The 21700-nt window shown below is 45.7% G+C and overlaps 1 protein-coding gene and 1 pseudogene across 1 annotated transcript in view; one reads left to right on the top strand and one right to left on the bottom strand.

The window, feature by feature from the left end:
- LOC124606918 (neprilysin-4-like) overlaps window positions 1–21700 on the top strand; it is a 734039-nt gene that overhangs the window by 215385 nt on the left and 496954 nt on the right. The window lies entirely within an intron of this gene.
- LOC124607696 lies at window positions 8851–8968 on the bottom strand (annotated as a pseudogene).

Raw genomic sequence — 21700 nt, 5'->3', positions numbered from 1 at the left:
TATGGAGACAACCTCATGAATCCATGGACCCTGCATGTCAGCAGGGGACTGTTCAAGCTGGTGGAGGCTCTGCAATAGAGTGGGGCGTGTGCAGTTGGAGTGACACGTCGAGATACGACTCTGACAGGTGAAACGGACGTAAGGACCCTGTCTGATCACCTGCATCCATTCACGTCCATTGTTCATTCCGATGGACTTAGGGAATTACAGCAGGACAATGCGACACCCCACACGTCCAGAATTGCTACAGAGTGGCTTCAGGTACATTGCTCTGAGTTTAAGCACTTCCACTGTCCACTACACACACCAGATATGAGAGTTATTGAGCATATCTGGGATGTCTTGCAACGTGCTGTTCAGAAGATATCTCCACCTCCTCGTACTCCAACGGATTTACAGTGTCACTTCCATCCTGCACTACTTCAGATATGGTCGAGCCCATGCCACGTCGTGTTGCGGCACGTTTGCGTGTTCGCGAGGGCCTTAGGAGATAATAGTCAAGTGTACCAGTTTCTTTGGCTCTTCAGTGCGTTTACGAGGGCTACTCGGAAAGTAAGTTCCGATATGTCGCAAAATGGAAACCCCTGTGAAATTCAAACCCTTTTTTTATTTGCAACAGATAGCTACACCTCGGAGCTACTTCTCTGCACAGTGCTTAGACGTTTGCCATAGCGTTGTACCATCTTCCCAGCACCCTTTCACACAAGGCAGTCGCTTGCGTTTTCCGCCAGTTCTCTACACTGCTCTACATCTCGTTGTCTGTGCCAAATGTTGTCTTTGTAACCAGCAGTTCATATGAACAGAGATGAACACCAGAGGGAGCCACGTCCCAGCTGTATGGTGGACGATCGAAGACTTACCATCGAAAACGCTGCAGGAGCGTCTTCGTTGCCCCTGCAGTGTGCGGCCGAAAACTGCCACGAAGACGGAAATGCGTGACAGTCACGTTATGTGGGCTGCGTGAAATCAGGCGGAACCTCACTGAAGGACTCACACTTGGTGGGGAACCGTTATCTTTACCTGCTCACTGTGCACTCAGAACTGAAAAGAGCCACAGGCTGCGATTTACAGCCTTCGTACATGTGTGGTATCTATTCTGTCTTCTGACATATCTGATTGTGTTATTTGGTTTTAACTGTGTTATGATGACGACGGCGCGCGGGATTAGCCGAGCGGTCTGAGGCGCTGCAGTCATGGACTGTGCGGCTGGTCCCGGCGGAGGTTCGAGACCTCCCTCGGGCACGGGTGTGTGTGTTTGTCCTTGTGATAATTTAGGTTAAGTAGTGTGTAAGCTTAGAGATTGATGACCTTAGCAGTTAAATCCCATACGATTTCACATACATTTGAACATTTTTTTGATGACGACGAACGAGTCATCGGCAATGTTGACTGGTAGCCAATGCTAAATGGAAACATATAAATCCCAGCAGGCTTGTCAGTAACATAGATAAAGTGCTGTCTACGTGGTATGGATCTGCAATGACTAAAATAATTAGAATTCGTTGGTAAAAAACAATATATTTTGTACTTAACCGGTTGTACAGGATTCTTCTTGGCTGCATACATATAATTATAAACAGATAGCTATTGAGGCCTCACTTACGCCCTGCGGTACTATGCGCCTTGTTAGAGGTTGCTTCCTATCAGCAGAAGGCTATGCTACTTTACTACTCGACGTCCCGAGCAAGAGTGGACGAGAGCTCGCTAGAAACTCGATACAACTGTCATGCGGAGCCGCGCTAGCGGTGCTGGTCCAACGATACTAATACGGACCGCGGTCGATAACTGCAACCCCTAACAAGTGTGGTAGCGAACGTTGACACCACAAACTGTCCATGGCGTTGCATGTTTGGAGTTCTGTTGGTTTTAAATTTTTAAGACACTGCATGCTTGGACTGGCTGTATCGATGCAACCGGGGCCAGTGTGTACGTCTGCGCCAGCCCTCAGTAGAGCTTTATTTACCTGCGGGGACTGCTCGGTAACGTCGCCCCATCTTTGACAGAGAAGGTGCTTCGACTGTGTGAGCGGTGGGGTCCCAGCGTTAAGTACTGCATTTGGAGTCACGAACGATGGTGGTCGAGTTTAGGCCTGTTCTGCGCATCTACGTCACGTACTCTCCGACAGCCAATGAGCGTTCATAAGTGTTCTCAGCACTCTACTCTAAATGTCGTATCCAATGCGAGTATAAACGCGATTATAGCGAGTTATTTATTGAATTTTTCAATCCATTTATTGGGAGTTGTCGCGGCTGATGGTGGTTGTAAGGCGCAAATTCCGCACGAGCAAGCGAGAGACATAATTTGCAGTATACACGCTTGCTTCAAGCGCCGGGCACGTGTATGCGCTTACATCAACTGTCGCTTGGAACCGGCAACGGTACAATCTCCGTCCCCGTCTCGAGCTTAACGAACACCCATCGTTTGCGGGTCGGACTACAGTGTGCGTAGCTAGCAGCCTGGACGCACCGTAAGCGCCCCCAACACGGCCGTTAAAGAATGCCTTCTGTGAGGACGGGACCGCAACAGCTGACACCGGCCAACGGCTGTGAGCGCCCTGGGGGCGGTGGTGGGGCAGGACCTGGGGGCGGAGGTGGCCCACAAAGGCGGCCGCCGCCATTGTCTGCGCTTCTCGGGTCGCAGTCGCAGTCGCAGTCGATAGTCGCCGCGCTTCGTCTGCGGGCCCCGGCGGGAGCGCCTGCTTTCTCAGCCCTCAGAGGCGGCCGTCTCGGAGGTCCTCGCCTCTCACTGTGTCTCATTCCTTTGACTGCAGTGTGCGTAAGAATCCACGTTAGTCGTCAGCAGCGTACCCAACACGGCAGACTGGTTACTACTTTCCAACAAGAAAATCACCATCCTGTAAATAAAGGGGCACCATGCAGTTCCAGGGGCATTGCAATTATCGCTAAGAGTGGCATTCCACCACTGGGTCACGTGAGCTGGTCCTACCTGTTGTGGCATTAGCCTTGGTACCTGCGCATTTTCGCTGGATCATCACCTAAATGTTTCACGGCAGAATATGATACCACCAGCCTCGGAAATCTCATTGCGAAAGTGCAAAAAACAACAAAAGGCCTCAACTCACTGCTGTAATCCAGTCGCAGGCCGAAGTGACCGTGCGGTTAAAGGCGCTGCAGTCTGGAACCGCAAGACCGCTACGGTCGCAGGTTCGAATCCTGCCTCGGGCATGGATGTTTGTGATGTCCTTAGGTTAAGGTAGGTTTAACTAGTTCTAAGTTCTAGGGGACTAATGACCTCAGCAGTTGAGTCCCATAGTGCTCAGAGCCATTTGAACCATTTTTTTGTAATCAAGTCAGGTCTACACTACTGGCCATTACAATTGCTACACCAAGAAGAATTGCAGACCATAAACGGGTATTCATTGGACAAATATATTATACTAGAACTGACATGTGATTACATTTTCACGCAATTTGGGTGCATAGATCTTGAGAAATCAGTACCCAGAACAACCACCTCTGGCCGTAATAACGGCCTTGATACGCCTGGGCATTGAGTCAGAGCTTGGATGGCGTGTACAGGTACAGCTGCCCATGCACCTTCAGCACGATACCACAGTTCATCAAGAGTAGTGACTGGCGTATTGTGACGAGCCAGTTGCTCGGCCACCATTGAGCAGACGTTTTCAATTGGTGAGAGATCTGGAGAATGTGCTGGCCAGGGCAGCAGCCGAACATTTTCTGTATCCAGAAAGACCCGTACAGGACCTGCAACATGCGGTCGTGCATTATCCTGCTGAAATGTAGGGTTGCGCAGGGATCGAATGAAGGGTAGAGCCACGGGTCGTAGCACATCTGAAATGTAACGTCCACTGTTCAAAGTGCCGTCAATGCGAACAAGAGGTGACCGAGACGTGTAACCAATGGCACACCATACCGTCACGCCGGGTGATACTCCAGTATGGCGATGACGAATACACGCTTCCAATGTGCGTTCACAGCGATGTCGCCAAAGACGGATGCGACCATCATGATGCTGTAAACAGAACCTGGATTCATCCTAAAAACTGGCGTTTCGCCATCGCAAACAGGTTCGTCGTTGAATACACCATCGCAGGAGCTCCTGTGATGCAGGGTCATGGGTAACCGCAGCCGTGGTCTCCGAGCTGATAGTCCATGCTGCTGCAAACGTCGTCGAATTGCTCGTGAAGATGGTTGTTGTCTTGCAAACGTCCCCAGCTGTTGACGCAGGGATCGAGACGTGGCAGCACCATCCATTACACCCACGCGGATAAGATGCCTGTCTTCTCGACTGCTAGTGATACGAGGCCGTTGGGATCCAGCACGGCGTTCCGTATTACCCTCCTGAACCCACCGATTCCATATTCTGCTAACAGTTATTGGATCTCGACCAACGCGAGCAGCAATGTCGCGATAAGATAAACCGCAATCGCGATAGGCTACAATCCGACCTTTATCAAAGTCGGAAACGTGATGCTACGCATTTCTCCTCCTTACACGAGGCATCACAACAACGTTTGATCAGGCAACGCCGGTCAACAGCTGTTTGTGTATGAGAAATCGGTTGGAAACTTTCCTTATGTTAGCACGTTGTAGGTGTCGCTACCGGCGCCAACCTTGTGTGAATGTTCTGAAAAGCTAATCATTTGCATATCACAGCATCTTCTTCCTGTCGGTTAAATTTCGCGTCTCTGGCACGCCATCTACGTGATGTAGCAATTGTAATGGCCATTAGTGTATTTAACAGAAGATATTTTGTTAACTTCCAGGATAACAAGAGCAAATGGCGACTACAAAAAGAAATGGGCTTCCCCAGGGCAGTGTTCTTGCCCCCACGTCATTCAATATTTATACAAATGACCAACCTGTTAGTCCCCGCTCAAGATCTTTCATTTACGCTGATGATAGGACAATAGCACTTCAGGCATCAAACTACACTCCTGGAAATTGAAATAAGAACACCGTGAATTCATTGTCCCAGGAAGGGGAAACTTTATTGACACATTCCTGGGGTCAGATACATCACATGATCACACTGACAGAACCACAGGCACATAGACACAGGCAACAGAGCATGCACAATGTCGGCACTAGTACAGTGTATATCCACCTTTCGCAGCAATGCAGGCTGCTATTCTCCCATGGAGACGATCGTAGAGATGCTGGATGTAGTCCTGTGGAACGGCTTGCCATGCCATTTCCACCTGGCGCCTCAGTTGGACCAGCGTTCGTGCTGGACGTGCAGACCGCGTGAGACGACGCTTCATCCAGTCCCAAACATGCTCAATGGGGGACCGATCCGGAGATCTTGCTGGCCAGGGTAGTTGACTTACACCTTCTAGAGCACGTTGGGTGGCACGGGATACATGCGGACGTGCATTGTCCTGTTGGAACAGCAAGTTCCCTTGCCGGTCTAGGAATGGTAGAACGATGGGTTCGATGACGGTTTGGATGTACCGTGCACTATTCAGTGTCCCCTCGACGATCACCAGTGGTGTACGGCCAGTGTAGGAGATCGCTCCCCACACCATGATGCCGGGTGTTGGCCCTGTGTGCCTCGGTCGTATGCAGTCCTGATTGTGGCGCTCACCTGCACGGCGCTAAACACGCATACGACCATCATTGGCACCAAGGCAGAAGCGACTCTCATCGCTGAAGACGACACGTCTCCATTCGTCCCTCCATTCACGCCTGTCGCGACACCACTGGAGGCGGGCTGCACGATGTTGGTGCGTGAGCGGAAGACGGCCTAACGGTGTGCGGGACCGTAGCCCAGCTTCATGGAGACGGTTTCGAATGGTCCTCGCCGATACCCCAGGAGCAACAGTGTCCCTAATTTGCTGGGAAGTGGCGGTGCGGTCCCCTACGGCACTGCGTAGGATCCTACGGTCTTGGCGTGCATCCGTGCGTCGCTGCGGTCCGGTCCCAGGTCGACGGGCACGTGCACCTTCCGCCGACCACTGGCGACAACATCGATGTACTGTGGAGACCTCACGCCCCACGTGTTGAGCAATTCGGCGGTACGTCCACCCGGCCTCCCGCATGCCCACTATACGCCCTCGCTCAAAGTCCGTCAACTGCACATACGGTTCACGTCCACGCTGTCGCGGCATGCTACCAGTGTTAAAGACTGCGATGGAGCTCCGTATGCCACGGCAAACTGGCTGACACTGACGGCGGCGGTGCACAAATGCTGCGCAGCTAGCGCCATTCGACGGCCAACACCGCGGTTCCTGGTGTGTCCGCTGTGCCGTGCGTGTGATCATTGCTTGTACAGCCCTCTCGCAGTGTCCGGAGCAAGTATGGTGGGTCTGACACACCGGTGTCAATGTGTTCTTTTTTCCATTTCCAGGAGTGTATAAGGAATTGAGGAAATACTAGCTGAGAACCTGGAAAGTCTCACCAACTATTACAATAAAAATCAGCTTAAACCCAATCCAAGTAAGACCCAGACTTGCCTGTTCCATCTTAACAACAGAGAGGCGAGGCGAGAACTGAATGTTTGGTGGAATGACACAAGATTAACACACTGCCCTTTCCCAGTGCACTTGGGAGTTACTCTTGGTAGGACGCATTGAGAAGTGCAGGGTAAAAGTCCAGTCACGGACTAACTTACTTGGCAAGCTAACAACATCAAAATGGGGAGCTAATCCAAATGTTTTACGCATCACCGTAATGGCACTCTGATACTCTGCTGCTGAGTTTGCAAGTCCTGCCAGAGCGATCATGCCACACAAACAAAATGGACACTGACCTGAACCAGACGTGTAAACTTATTACTGGATGTCTTAAGCCAACAAGGGTAGAATATCTATGTTCCTTATCAGGAATTGCTCCGTGAAATGTCTGACGTTCAATACAGAGCAGAATTGAACGAACAAAACAGGTTCGAGATCACGTCATCCGCTACATGGGCACCAAATGGTACCAAAACGCCTTCAGTCAAGAAGTAGTTTTCTCCACTCAACCGAACCACTCACAGATCCATCAAAAACTTCTAGAAAAATACTGTGTCAGGAAGAACAACAGTCTGCACACAATTCTGAGGAAGCGCTGCCACCAACTGCGGAACTTGAGTGGGAGGGACGGAAAACCCTGAACAGGCTGCGTTCAGGAACGGGCAGATGTAACAAAAATCTGTACAAGTGGGGGAATTAGTGAAAGTGCTTTGTTTCCGTGTAATAACATCCAGACCATGAACCACCTGCTTCAATGTCCGCTAGTAAACCATTCAAGAGCGTCCACGGCCCCAGACTTGATGGCGTGCAGCGAAACAGCGAGGGCATATGTGGACTTCTGGGAGAATGAGATATGAAGCATAGACTGCATAATATTTTATTATACTGTATATAATGTCCAATGTATTTTATAAATTAGCATTGTAATAGAGGACAAATTATTCTATAATGAATAAATTTATTGTAAATTGTTTGTAGTACGCATACGAAATATTCATCACCTTAAAATGAAATGCCAAAATTTCCTCCTTAGGTTCATAATTGGGAGTTTACCTATCTTTAATCACATTTCTAACATCCTACATGTGGTGACCAGGTCTCTTACGGTCCCCAATAAAGTTTATACACAGCTCGTTCGCACAGACATATACGGAGCGTAATAGTTCTTTTTTCAACAAAAATTAAAACTTCATACTATACGGAAGAAATGGACAAAAGCTGCTTCACACTCAGTTATGTATAAAAAGTCACAGAACTGTTTTTAGTCACAAACATTGTTCAAATGATCCAGCACACCTTTTGACTGTCTAATGCTCATTATTGTAAAACAAGTTCTCTCAGCCCTGTCTCCAGGAACGGAGATGCAACTCAAAATTCCGAAGCTGGGCTAGCGAACAGACTAACTACACTAGCCGAATGCTATGAGCAAAATGACCAGAATGCATGAAAGTAATGCGAGCTTGGGCCTTATAAAGATTGTCTCCAGTTTATAACTGTTTACAAATTCCGTCGGTCAAAGAGTTCACCTTTTTATTGTTCAGTGATTTTGTCAATATGTTTTACCTGTATATTATTTCTCATGAGCAGTACCAATTTATGCTTACGCAATGGGAATCCTGGGTTTATGATGATGGAATCCATTTTGTACGTTAAATTTAGTTATTGAAAATTTAGTAATTTTTAATTAAGGACTCTTGCTCATTAATATGGGTGTCAACGGATTTAGAAAAATCAAGTGATCAGAAGTATAACGACAGATCCCTGAAATTTACAGCAGTTTAGCTATAATCAGCACTAAAAGTCTGTAATTAATAATACGTTCTAAACTAGTTATGTTTGGGTTAATGTAAACATTTTACTGAAAAGAAGAAAAACAGCTCTTTAATTTGGAAGTCGATTTTCGTTCTATTAGCGCACGAGATTTTTACTACAGACACGTGTACCAAATTCTTTAGTTGCAATAACGTTTGATTGCCATCATTTATGACGAAACTAATTAGCTGGTTGGAACCTGGACAACAAACTGGATGACCTAAATAATAAAGTTTTGTGAGGTGAATTCGTTTCCACCATTTTTGTGGTATGAGTACTATGTGCTTAATGTAAGAATTTTAACATGGAAATTTTGAAAAGAAAGTTAGCGAAAATCTTATATAAACCTTAAGATATGAAATATGAGGGCATAAAAAGTAGAATGGTGGGGGTCGACATGCTCTTTCATAACTGGACAAGGTCGTATAAAAATACTCCTTGCACCATACCTTCCCCAAGATGTGCGACGGCAGAGAAGATCCTTGTAGAAGATAGTCACACCTATCGCACCAAAATGTAACCCAGTTTCCGATACCGGATCCGCTACTTCTCAATCAAGCAACTCCATGGCTTTGCACCACATGGGTTGAGTGCACCCCGCTTGTCAACAGTGCTCGGCAGACCGGGTGGTCACCCATCCAAGTGCTAGCCCAGCCCGACGGCGTTTAACTTCGGTGATCTGACGGGAACCGGTGTTACAACTGAGGCAAGGCCGTTGGCAACAGGTACGGTATACACTTCCAATACCTGTCCGGTTGACTACAAGAAACTTTTCGTATACCGCGGAGGCGCGCAGTATTTCGTCGATCGAGTCTTTAAACAGTCCGGAGATTAACTCTCCACCCCATTCCTTTGCAGTTACTAAAGGTGTCGGCATCACGAGGCCCATCGTGCAGCAGTTACCGCCATCTTGTGGCAACTTTTGTCTCCCGTTACTTTAGGAACAGCCTTGGTTTAAGCATCCGCGAATTTACAATTACGAAGCACTCTGCAACTATGACGGCTGCGCCTATGATGGATGTCCGGCACATAGCTCGCGTGCGGTTGAAGCGGAATTGAATAGCATATTTCACGACAGGTGGATTGGTCGTCGAAGCACCATACCATGGCCCGCACGTTCACTGGGTCTGACGTCCCCGGATTTCTTTCTGTGGGGAAAGCTGAAGGATATCTGCTATCGTGATCCACCGACAACGCCTGACAACATGCGTCAGCGCATTGTCAGTGCATGTGTGAACATTACGGAAGGAGAACTACTCGCTGTTGAGAGGAATGTCGTTACACACATTGCCAAATGCACTGAGGTTGACGGACATCATTTTGAGCATTTTTTCCATTAATGTGGTATTTACAGGTAATCACGCTGTAACAGCATGCTTTCTTAGAAATGATAAGTTCACAAAGGTACATGTATCACACTGGGAGAACTGAAATAAAATGTTCAAACGTACCTAAGTTCTGTATTTTAATTTAAGAAACTGTTCGTCTAAAATTGTGAGCCATATGTTTGTGACTATTACAGCGCCATCTATCACAAAGCGAAAAAAGTGGTCCAACTAAAACATTCATATTTCTTTATGTACTACACGAATATATAATAAAAAATGGAGGTTCCTATTTTTAAAAAACGCAGTTGATGTTGGTTGGACCTAAGGCAGCGCCATCTAGCGGGCCAACAATAGCGCCATCTGGTTTCCCCCTTCAAGCTAGACAAGTTTCATTCTTCGTAGTATTTTCGTTTGACGCTTATTTCGTGAGATATTTGGCCCGGTCACGATCAATGGACTACCCTGTATATATCATTTCATTCGGAAAATTGCAAATTTTATAATTACATAAAAATTCGAAAATATGAAAAAATTATTTTTCCTTCTAACTCCTCTTAATTCATTTTGTGTTGTCTCTAGGGACTGATCTTTATACTGAAGACATTATCGTTTGTGTGTGAACTTTTGTTCTTTTGATTAATTCCACAGCAAGTCCATTGCTCGTCTAGCAGCTGACTGATTGTGAGTGACGTGTTAGGAAATTTGTAAGAGGGCTACCTCTAATTCATGTGTCCATTTCTGAATAGATGCACTGACAGACGATTCTGACTCTCATTGGTCGGTATCTTCCCTTTAATCAATGCTTTATTACGTGACGAAACATCTGCTGTAATAAACGAAGTCCGACTCCTGGGACAGAAGATCAGCGGGTGAGTGATCTGCTAGAGGACTGTGAAAGTTGTCCGCTGAATTCAGACTGCTGAGAGGTGAGATGACAGAGACCCCGGCCATAACTACAGCTATTCTCGAGATCAACCCGCACGCTGCAAACAGGAGAACGCGGAAGAAAACTGAGCATGTGTCAAATGACGATTAGTTTGGTTTCAGAAGCGTGAAGCCACGAGACACGTTGCGTTTGATAATGGAAGCAAGTCTTTACTGAAATCACGACACGTTTATCTAATCTGTCTGCCTAGAAAAATTATTTGACAATGTAAAGTGTTGCAAGATTTAAATTCTAAGAGAAACAGGAGTAAGCTTAAGGAGAAGATGGGTAATCCACGATATGTACAAGAACCATGAAGGAACAAAAAATGTGGAAAGACCAAGAACGAAGTACCTGGATGTTACCTGAGGTAACATAAGGATGCATTCGTTGGCCCATAGTGCACAGTCTATACATCTAACAAGCAATAACCCAAATAAAAGAAAGATTCAAGAATGAGATGAAAATTCTGGCTTGAAGGTTAGCAATGAGAAGGCAGTGTGGGGATTATAACGTTATACTGGTCCGCAATATAATGTACAATATACAGTACGGAGAATATTTGTAATCGTTAAAAAAAGTCCAGTGGAAAGTATTGGAGAAGTGACGAGATGCCACAACCTGCAACGTAATACATTACTTTAATGTGAGAGCACCTAAAAGAACGAGAAGCCGGCCGGTGTGGCCGTGTGGTTCTAGGCGCTTCAGTCTGGAACCGCGTGACCGCTACGGTCGCAGGTTCGAATCCTGCCTCGGGCACGGATGTGTGTGATGTCCTTAGGTTAGTTAAGTTTAAGTAGTTATGAGTTCTAGGGGACTGATGACCACAGATGATAAGTCCCATAGTGCTCAGAGCCATTTGAACCATTTTTGAGAACGAGAATGTTTGGGGCTTATGATTATTATAGTGTCCGCATGCTACTTTGTTGTTATGTTTCTTGTCCACTGATGTAAAAGCTGTCAATGTATGATTTTCGTAGGAAACGAACGTATCGAACACAATACTCAAAAATTTTGCTGCTATAAACGAAATTCATGGATTTAAAAGGCTCGAGGGAGGCCTAAACAAAGGACAAAAGCAGTAAATTTGTTTAGTTTATCAAGAATAGTCTGGAATATCATCACTTTTACGACATGAAATTGTATCAGACAAAATCTGAATGAGGCTCGCAGGATCAGTAATTCACGTTCGTGTCGACATGGACGCGGGAAAAGCGTTTTGTGAGAGAAAGGGGTTGCTACCTGTGTCATGTAGCAGACACAGAGAAATTAATAGTAACGAATGAGAATAAAAGTGAGTCTCTGTGTGTACGTGTGGGTGGGTGGATAGCTTGGTGAGAGAAAGGGTGTGTGCAGCACGGTGTCTGTATTTATACGTGCCTGGCAGAACGCTCATAGCGGCTAACGTAAATTCGAATAGGATTGCATTTCGGTAGTCAGTTACTTCAGCGGATTCCGCGGAATCGAAAACAAACAAAAGCAAGAAGAGCGCAGCTAACGCAGTAAAAACGAAATCCGTCGATTTGGTGCAAATGAAATTCCATCACGGGCGTACGGCGCAAAGGACTGTAAAGAGAAATAACACGGGCGCACTTTGTCACAACTGCTTTCAAGACTACTGTGTCGGCGTCGTCGCTATTACAGCATCGCCGAATACGTTGTGTCTCATTTTCAGATTCACTTTACTGACTTCCACAAGCGGGAACTACTTCACTGACAGCGGGAAGCTTGTGTAATCTGTCCCAGTCCCCCCCCCCCCCCTCCTTTTCTTTTATATCCTCTGTTTTTCACTTCGACAGACCGAGAAACCGGCGGAGCACAGATTACTGTCGTAGGCGCTGGGACGCCACGCTGCGCGTCACGGCCGGGAAAGCGAGGAAAGCGCTTTTCGCGGCTGCGCGCGTCCAATCCCGGCGGCGCGAGATAGTGAGGGCTGGAGGGGGGGGGGGCGGTGTCAGTGGGGGCGGCGCGGGGGCGGCGGTCGTGTCTTGTTAGGCGGCCGGCGCGCGCCACAAAGGCCGCCGTCCACCGCCACGGCGCATCACAACGCGGATACGGAATTAAACCGGCCGATCCGGGCGGCGCCCGCTGCTCGCTGCTTATTTGTTCGCGAGCTCCACGTGGCGCCAATAACGCAGCCCGGGCGCGCCCACGTGTGATGGGCGAGCAGGCCGGGCTGCGGGCAATTCCTGCCCGAATTAGAACGCTGGCCAGGTGTGCTGAATATCGACACCGATTCAAACGGGTATCGGTTTCACGATGCTGCCATTGTTTCCAAGCCTTTGTTTTTGACGGGCTAGCAATTGTCGCTATTTTTCCACTGCAGTGACTAGCTATATCCCTGCATATCTACATCTACATTAAGATCCTGCATATCGATATGACGTTCTTGGTAGAAAGAATATTTTTGTTCTGCTGTACATTAAAGGTTATTTTCTTTGATCATCTTGGATTGTTTTGAGGAGTAACATTTTATTAACGTTCTGCAAAAATCTCACTAGTTGCAAGCTTATTTGCTTAAGACATAAAAATAACATGTAAGAATAATCATCTTGTGGTGCAGTTCTTCTTGTTGTCTCCGTTCTTGCTCAGAAAATGGGATGAGAAGTGCCGCCTTATGCAAGATACCTTTCTTTCTTTTGTTTCAGCCATACATGTTTCAGCACTTTTGTGCTATCGCCAGTGGGTTCTGTTTTTTATTTTTTACTGTAAATTTGTTGTTAACATATTAACATTTGTGTTGTTTACAACATTATCCACACACCACTGACGCCAAATACAATTCAAACTCGCGCGCCTCACCCAGCAGAACACGCTAACAAACAAATGAACGCCACACAGCCACAGAAACACGTAATGGCAGCAAAATCTCCGCCTATGTTTTGAGTAATCGGTAAAAGTGCATTGCCACGCGGACACAGGCAAAGAAGTAAGCCTATTTACTGCGCCAACAACACAGGAGAACGCACCACAACTTGAAAACTGTAAGTTACGGAAATAAAACGCGATACAGTCTTATTTCCGTTCGTAAATGCATAACAAACAGAAAATAAATTACGTTTTGCTGTTTGCAGGTGACAAGTTGTATATTCTGTAGCAGAACAGCTACCAAAATAAATGGACAATATCATGTATGGTATGTTACTTGTGCTTACACCCACTTTTCGCCAAGTAAGTTATAAATGCAACTTTTACATAATGTTGTAAACAACACAAATGTTAATATGTTAACAACAAATTTACAGTTAAAAATAAAAAAATAGAACCCACTGACGCTAGCACAAAAGTGCTCAAACATGTATGGCTGAAACAAAAGAAAAAAGGTGTCTTGCATAAGGCGGAACTTCTCATCCCATGTAAGAATATATGTCTAGGATCTCCTTCCCAGCCCCTGCATTGATTTCAGTCAAACCTGTCACACAAACAACAAACTTCACAAGTGTTAGCGCTGTGTGGTTTATAACCTCCTAACTCCAATAAAACGGAAGTATGGGAAAAACATGTTTTTTTTTTTTTCAGCCTCTGGCTCTAGGCTGCCCTGGATGGCATCTGTGTTACATGAAAATAGTATCAGTGTGCTTTATCAATCTGCTTTGCATTGCACCCTACACATCAGAGCGATAAACTGTTTCCCAGCCCCTGATGTATAAACTTCCCTGCACAACAAGTGCGCAGTGGGAGTAGTATCGACTTCCTTGATCAACGTCTTTTTCAGGGGCTACATGTAGGATGAACATGGCTGGGAATGGTTAAGACTGAGGCAGGGGGCAGGAGGGTATAGAGAGGGAGAAAGAAAGGCAAGAGGGGATGGACAAAGAGAGCAGGTACTGGAGGCAATAGAATGGTTGGACGATACTATCAAAGAGACAGAGGAGAAGGCATGTTGTGGGGTAGTATTGGCGTGCCTTGGAGGGGCTACTCTTGCAGATGAACACAGCTCAGCAGAGATAAGGAGGGAAGAAACGCATAGTGTGAGAGGGGGGGGGGGATGAGGTGGACAGAGGAAGATGAAAGAGAAGATATTCAGAGAGACGTGCGAGGGGAGAATTGTCAGAGAGAAGGAGATGAAATGGACAGAAAGACTGGCAGGTGGGAAAGAGAGTGCTACACATGCAGATGGGCATAATTGAACAAGGTGAGAGGGGAGCTACGATTTTTCTCTATTTTTTTATTGACCCAAAATCTATACTTTTTGGATTGAAGATTTACATGTAGAGGTGGATTTAGATGCAGTGCGGAAGTCAATAGTTAATTTACCGGCTGTGCCAGAGGTATGGTTGCTTTTAGTTCTTCCTGAAGTTTCCGCTTTATGATAGAAGTCGGTCAGGGCGCTATTAACTCCCTTGAAATTTCTGTAACTGGACGTTCGAAATTTTGAATCCATACAATCACCCCTCGTTCTAACGAATTCAGGCGTCTCCGTTAGCTGATTGTATATTTAAAGTCGCTTAGTGGAGTATCCAAGAACATTTAGTAACAGTAGTAAATTCAGCGTTCGGGAGGAAGTAATTCGGCGATTCCTGTGATCTGAAGAAAGCATGGATTAAGAGACCATCGTTATTGTGAAACACAAAGTAATGAGCGATATTGTCAGTGCATCTCAAATTAATTGCTTGTTTCTACATTTCACAAAGAAGATTTCCCTAGGATATTTCTAGATTTCCTCACAAGCGACTACTAATAAAATTGTGCGAGTTGTGTGACTGGGTACGTTATTTTCTGTCGGAAAGGTCGCTGTTCTTAGTAAGTAAGGAAAAGTCATCGAGTGAAACAGAAGTGATATCCGGCGTTCCCGAAGGCAATGTTACAGGTCCTCTACAGTTTCCGATCCACGTAAACGGTGTAGGAGACTCTCCGAGCTGCCCCTAAGGTTATTGCAGATGCCCATCGCTTTCCGCCTAATGAAATCATCAGAAAGTCAGTACTAATTGCGAAATAATTTAGATAAGATATCTGTACGGTACGAGAAGTGTGAGCTCCCCTTGTCAGTTCCGAGGGGAATCCGTCAAATGTCGGTTACACGAAAAATCACGCAAATTTAAAAGGAAATGTTGTAGGGAAGGCGAACCAAGGACTCCGTTTTATTTGCAGAACACTTGGAAGATGCAACAGATCTGCTAAGGAGACCGGCTACACTACGCTTATGCATCCTAATCTGAAGTATTGCTGCGTGGTTTGGAATCTCTACTAGACAGGACTGACGAAGTAGATCGAAAAACTTAACAGAAGCGTAGCTCGTTTTCTTCGTTTTACGAGCTATTGAAGATAACACTGTTCATGGACTGAATCTATTGTCACAGTGAGCTTTACTGAAGTTTGGCACGGTCTATAATAATAACTGCACATTCACTATCCAATTAATCACTGAAAACAGTCACTAATTTACAGAATGCTACGGATGCAAAATTTGGGTAAAACGTGTCCCATTTCACGACTTTGTACTATCTCGTCTGTGGTTTTGGTTCACATACATCTTCCTCCTTTCACAACCTTGTGCTGACCGACTAAAATGTCTTCCACAACCTCCTCTATCATCTATCTGGAATAATTAGAAGTTCAGTTGGTTATTGTTGTTTGCTTCCTTTTTTCAAATTACTATTAAAATTTTACATTTCTGAGATGCTGGATAATAGATGGATATTCATTGGAGAGTGAACTTTTAGGTGGAACAGTAATAACTGCTGTTGAATTATGACGTTTCTATTACAGAGACAACGGTTTTCTTACGAACGCTAATTACTCTGAAACTAAATGAATGCAAAAGTTGCTAAAATATTGTCGACATTAGCATGTACAAATGGTATAGTTCTTTACATGGCTTTTTCATCTACATTATCTGGATATGTATGTTTACACATGAACAGCGATAACGAAGCTTTATGTTGCTGGTATCTGTAATTATCACGGGTTTCAGGCAAACTAATTACACTTCTGAGTTCTAATTAACGAAAAGAGTGTTATGAATGATTAAGTTAGCTAAGCCCTGAGTAAGCAGTCGATATTTTTGGTACTGAGCATACGTCATAAAAATAGCACTGTTGGAAATATTTGCAAAAAGAAAAATTGGTGGGAAAGGAAAACATAACAGGAGGAAAAAATCCACCTGTTTTGTTAGACCATGACCACCACAATAAAATAAGAGAAATCAGAGCTCGCATGGAGAGATTTAGCTGTTCGTTTTTCGCACGTGCTGCTCAAGAGTGGAGCCCGCATCTCGTGGTCGTGCGGTAGCGTTCTCGCTTCCCACGCCCGGGTTCCCGGGTTCGATTCCCGGCGGGGTCAGGGTTTTTCTCTGCCTCGTGATGGCTGGGTGTTGTGTGATGTCCTTAGGTTAGTTAGGTTTAAGTAGTTCTAAGTTCTAGGGGACTGATGACCATAGATGTTAAGTCCCATAGTGTTCAGAGCCATTTTTTTTGCTCAAGAGTGGAACGGCAGAAAAATAGTCTGCAAGTGCTTCTGTGAACTCTCTTACGTGTGAACTGCGGAGTACACATCTAGATGTAGATGCAGCGAGACAATCGAATTTTGCAGAACCCACCGTGATAAAAACTTCGCGTTATGCGTTTGATTCGAAAGTGCGAAAACAAAGATTTTCCAGATTTTGTTGTCAAGGGGAGCTCTTTGCTCGTCAAAAGCGGAGTTGTGGCAGAGCGGTAGTGACGTGGGCGCCATTTTGGCGTGTCGCGCGCGCAGGATGTAGTCCGCGGTGCTACTTTGCGGAAACAAGAGAGAGTCGCCAGCCGCGAGCGCTGGGAGGCTGCATTAGCCGCGAAATGCGTGCCTACCCCCCCCCCCCCCCTCCCTCCCTCCCTCCATCCATCTGCCTGCAGGCACACGCACACGCACACATGCACACACACACACACACACACACACACACACACACTGTACACTGGGCGGACTAGGCGCTCGCCGGACAACTGTTCCATCAGAACAGTAAGTACCTGCGGACAACCCCACATCGAGTGCGTAGACAGATTGCAGATAAACATTCTCAAAATTGTACTTCACCACACGATTCCTTTGATACTATCGACAAAAACACATCTGCGCATATATTCGGTATAAAGGGACGTCAAAGGAATGTGCTGTATTCATCAAATGAACTTGGCGTGAAACGTACACATTTGGCTGGAAGTGAACCCTTTATCACCGAAGTTGTTATGAGACGGCTTGCCTGCATACAGCAACTATACAGGGTGTTACAAAAAGGTACGGCCAAACTTTCAGGAAACATTCCTCACACACAAAGAAAGAAAATATGTTACGTGGACATGTGTCCGGAGACGCTTACTTTCCATGTTAGAGCTCATTTTATTACTTCTCTCCAAATCACATTAATCATGGAATGGAAACACACAGCAACAGAACGTACCAGCGTGACTTCGAACACTTTGTTACAGGAAATGCTCAAAATGTCCTCCGTTAACGAGGATACATGCATCCACCCTCCGTCGCATGGAATCGAAAAAAAAAATGGTTCAAATGGCTCTGAGCAATATGGGACTTAACATCTATGTTATCAGTCCCCTAAAACTACTTAAACCTAACTGACCTAAGGACATCATACAACATCCAGTCATCACGAGGCAGAGAAAATCCCTGACCCCGCCGGGAATCGAACCCGGGAACCCGGACGCGGGAAGCGAGAACGCTACCGCACGACCACGAGCTGCGGACGCGCATGGAATCCCTGATACGCTAATGCAGCTCTGGAAAATGGCGTATTGTATCACAGCCGTCCACAATACGAGCACGAAGAGTCTCTACGTTTGGTACCGGGGTTGCATAGACAAGAGCTTTCAAATGCCCCCTTAAATGAAAGTCAAGAGGGTTGAGGTCAGGAGAGTGTGGAGGCCATGGAATTGGTCCGCCTCTACCAATCCATCGGTCACCGAATCTGTTGTTGAGAGGCGTACGAACACTTCGACTGAAATGTGCAGGAGCTCCATCGTGCATGAACCACTTGTTGTGTCGTACTTGTAAAGGCACATGTTCTAGCAACACAGGTAAGGTATCCCGTATGAAATCATGAAAAAGTGCTCCATTGAGCGTAGGTGGAAGAACATGGGGCCCAATCAAGACATCACCAACAATGCCTGCCCAAACGTTCACAGAAAATCTGTGTTGATGACGTGATTGCACAATTGCGTGCGGATTCTCGTCAGCCCACACATGTTGATTGTGAAAATTTACAATTTGATCACGTTGGAATGAAGCCTCATCCGTAAAGAGAAAATTTGCACTGAAATGAGGATTGACACATTGTTGGATGAACCATTCGCAGAAGTGTACCCGTGGAGGCCAATCAGCTGCTGATAGTGCCTGCACACCCTGTACATGGTACGGAAACAACTGGTTCTCCCGTAGCACTCTCCATTCAGTGACGTGGTCAACGTTACCTTGTACAGCAGCAACTTCTCTGACGCTGACATTAGGGTTATCGTCAACTGCACGAAGAATTGCCTCGTCCATTGCAGGTGTCCTCGTCGTTCTAGGTCTTCCCCAGTCGCGAGTCATAGGCTGGAATGTTCCGTGCTCGCTAAGACGCCGATCAAATGCTTCGAACGTCTTTCTGTCGGGACACCTTCGTTCTGGAAATCTGCCTCGATACAAACGTACCGCGCCACGGCTATTGCCCCGTGCTAATCCATACATCAAATGGGCATCTGCCAACTTCGCATTTGTAAACATTGCACTGACTGCAAAATCACGTTCGTGATGAACACTAACTTGTTGATGCTACGTACTGATGTGCTTGATGCTAGTACTGTAGAGCAATGAGTCGCATGTCAACACAAGCACCGAAGTCAACATTACCTTCCTTCAACTGGGCCAACTGGCGATGAATCGAGGAAGGACAGTACATACTGACGAAACTAAAATGAGCTCTAACATGGAAAGTAAGCGTTTCTGGACACATGTCCACATAACATCTTTTCTTTATTTGTGTATGAGGAATGTTTCCTGAAAGTTTGGCCGTACCTTTTTGTAACATCCTGTATAGATTCGTCACACGGCTAAATGGGGTTGGACAACAGCTACGGCAAAAGTAGATGGCAGAACAGATTAGCAACAATTTACAATGTAGCATGAAGATCATGCGTGGTAGTATAGTTCTAAGTTCACTTGCACAGATTTGGCTTTAAGCACGGGTATGATCCTATATCCAGTGAACGATGACTGATATCGCTTGCATAATGTCCACTACGACAGGTACTAACTGATGGGTGTAGTCCTGTTTCTATTTATATTCACGTTTAGCAGGTGAATGTCCACTTGGGAACAACTTGTATGACGAAAGGCACATGCGTAACATATTCCTTTTGTGTGCATCCTTTCTGGAGTCTAAACTTAATTGTGTTTCCCCTGAGCTGTACGCAGCTCGGAGATGTTCTGTGTAGACTGAGTCCCGTCTCTTTTGCGGAGTACAGCAGAATGCCAATTTGGAAAAAGAAACAGTAATCTCGTATAGGAGGTGATGTAGTGGGAAACCGGTCACCTTTTCAAAAACGTGCCCTGCGATATAGACTTTCTTTATAATTAATATCGAAACTCTTCACTTTAATTAGTTGGGCTATGTAGTACCGTTGAGATAATGAGTAATGAGGAATGACTGAATTTAAATTAGGATAATCTTAACATAAAAATCGAGAACTATGTAGTAGGTGAAGTGGAGGAATTCCGCTCCGTTGGAAGCAAAATGACGCATGATTGACGAAGCGAAGGATATGTGAAGCAGACTAGCAAAGACAAACACGGCATTCCTAGCTAAAAAGAAGTCTGCTGGTATCAAACATAACCCTGGACATTACGAAGAAATTTCAGGGAATGTACTTCTGCAGAACGGTATTGTAAGGAAGCAATTATAAGGAAGCGAATCGAGTGTGAGCAAAATGGAAAAGAAGAGAATCTAACTTTTGAAGCGGTGCTATTGAAAGATACTGAAAATTGGGTGATCTAATAATAAATGAGGAGTAAAAAATGGTTCAAATGGCTCTGAGCACTATGGGACTTAACTTCTGAGGTCATCAGTCCCCTAGAACTTAGAACTACTTAAACCTAACTAACCTAAGGACATCACACACATCCATGCCCGAGGCAGGATTCGAACTTGCGACCGTAGCGGTCGCGCGGTTCCAGACTGTAGCACCTAGAACCGCTCGGCCACTCCGGCCGGCAAATGAGGAGTACTCCGCAAGATTGGGAAAGGAAAGAATGTGATAAACACTGTAAGAAGCGATAGGAATGAAGGGCAGTTTCCATGGTAGCAGAGAGAGACGTAGACAAAAGCTGTGGAGTAAGAGATTGGAATATACGCAAAACATAATTCAGGACGTTGGTTTAAATACTACTCTGAAATGAAGAGATTGACACAGGAGGACAATTCGAAAAAAGAAGAGTAAACCTTGTGGTTAAAGAAGTCTGGATTCAAAACGAGGGTACAAGGAATACAATAAAAAAAGAAGATGGTATTTTCCTTTTTAATTTGGGGGCAGCGATATAATTGAATAAGGGGGATGAAATGCTTAGAGCTGATCGGAATGCATGGAGGAGTTCAGTGCGTGGCAGGAGAAGGAAATGAACGCTAAAAGGTAAAATACGTCAGTAAAGAAGAATACTAGATACGATTGTCTCGTCTCTTTGTTAGCATTCAGTAACTGCTGCATTACGAATAAGACCCGAGACAGCGTACTAACATTATCAAATACGACAACACGCCTACTTTCGGAGTCGAACCCTCGATCTCGAGTATTCTAACCCAACGTATCAACCGACCAGAACAGAGGCACATATCGTGCATGTGAACAAATTCTGGAAGCACTGCCACGTTAGGTGTAAGACGCTATTCGAGGGACAAAGAATGGGATGACACCGAGAGCCAGTCACGTTTCAGTCAACGGTCATCAACTTGAAGATTAGCTTGGACGTGCTACAGCGCATTACTGGACACAGTCCTGTTGGAGGTGGTTATCCCTTTGCTTTCCTGCGACCTTTGAACTGACTCACCTAGTCACGAACGAGGGGACATACAGTTTGACGTAGATTTCGAATGATGCTGCATTTCTGCGTTTTTGACGTCAACAAGCAGTTTCAGAGGTGAAAGAATTGGGAAGTGACAGTGAAAAACCATAGGGCTGATTGGGAATCGAATCCGTTCCGTTTAGATTCGTAATCTAGTAGTTACCACTGAACCAT

Source organism: Schistocerca americana, chromosome 3 (genome assembly GCF_021461395.2).
Source record: "Schistocerca americana isolate TAMUIC-IGC-003095 chromosome 3, iqSchAmer2.1, whole genome shotgun sequence".
In the NCBI taxonomy this organism is placed as follows: Eukaryota; Metazoa; Arthropoda; class Insecta; order Orthoptera; family Acrididae; genus Schistocerca; species Schistocerca americana.
The sequence above is the reverse complement of the archived record's forward strand: the minus strand, read 5'-3'. Positions and strand labels throughout refer to the sequence as shown.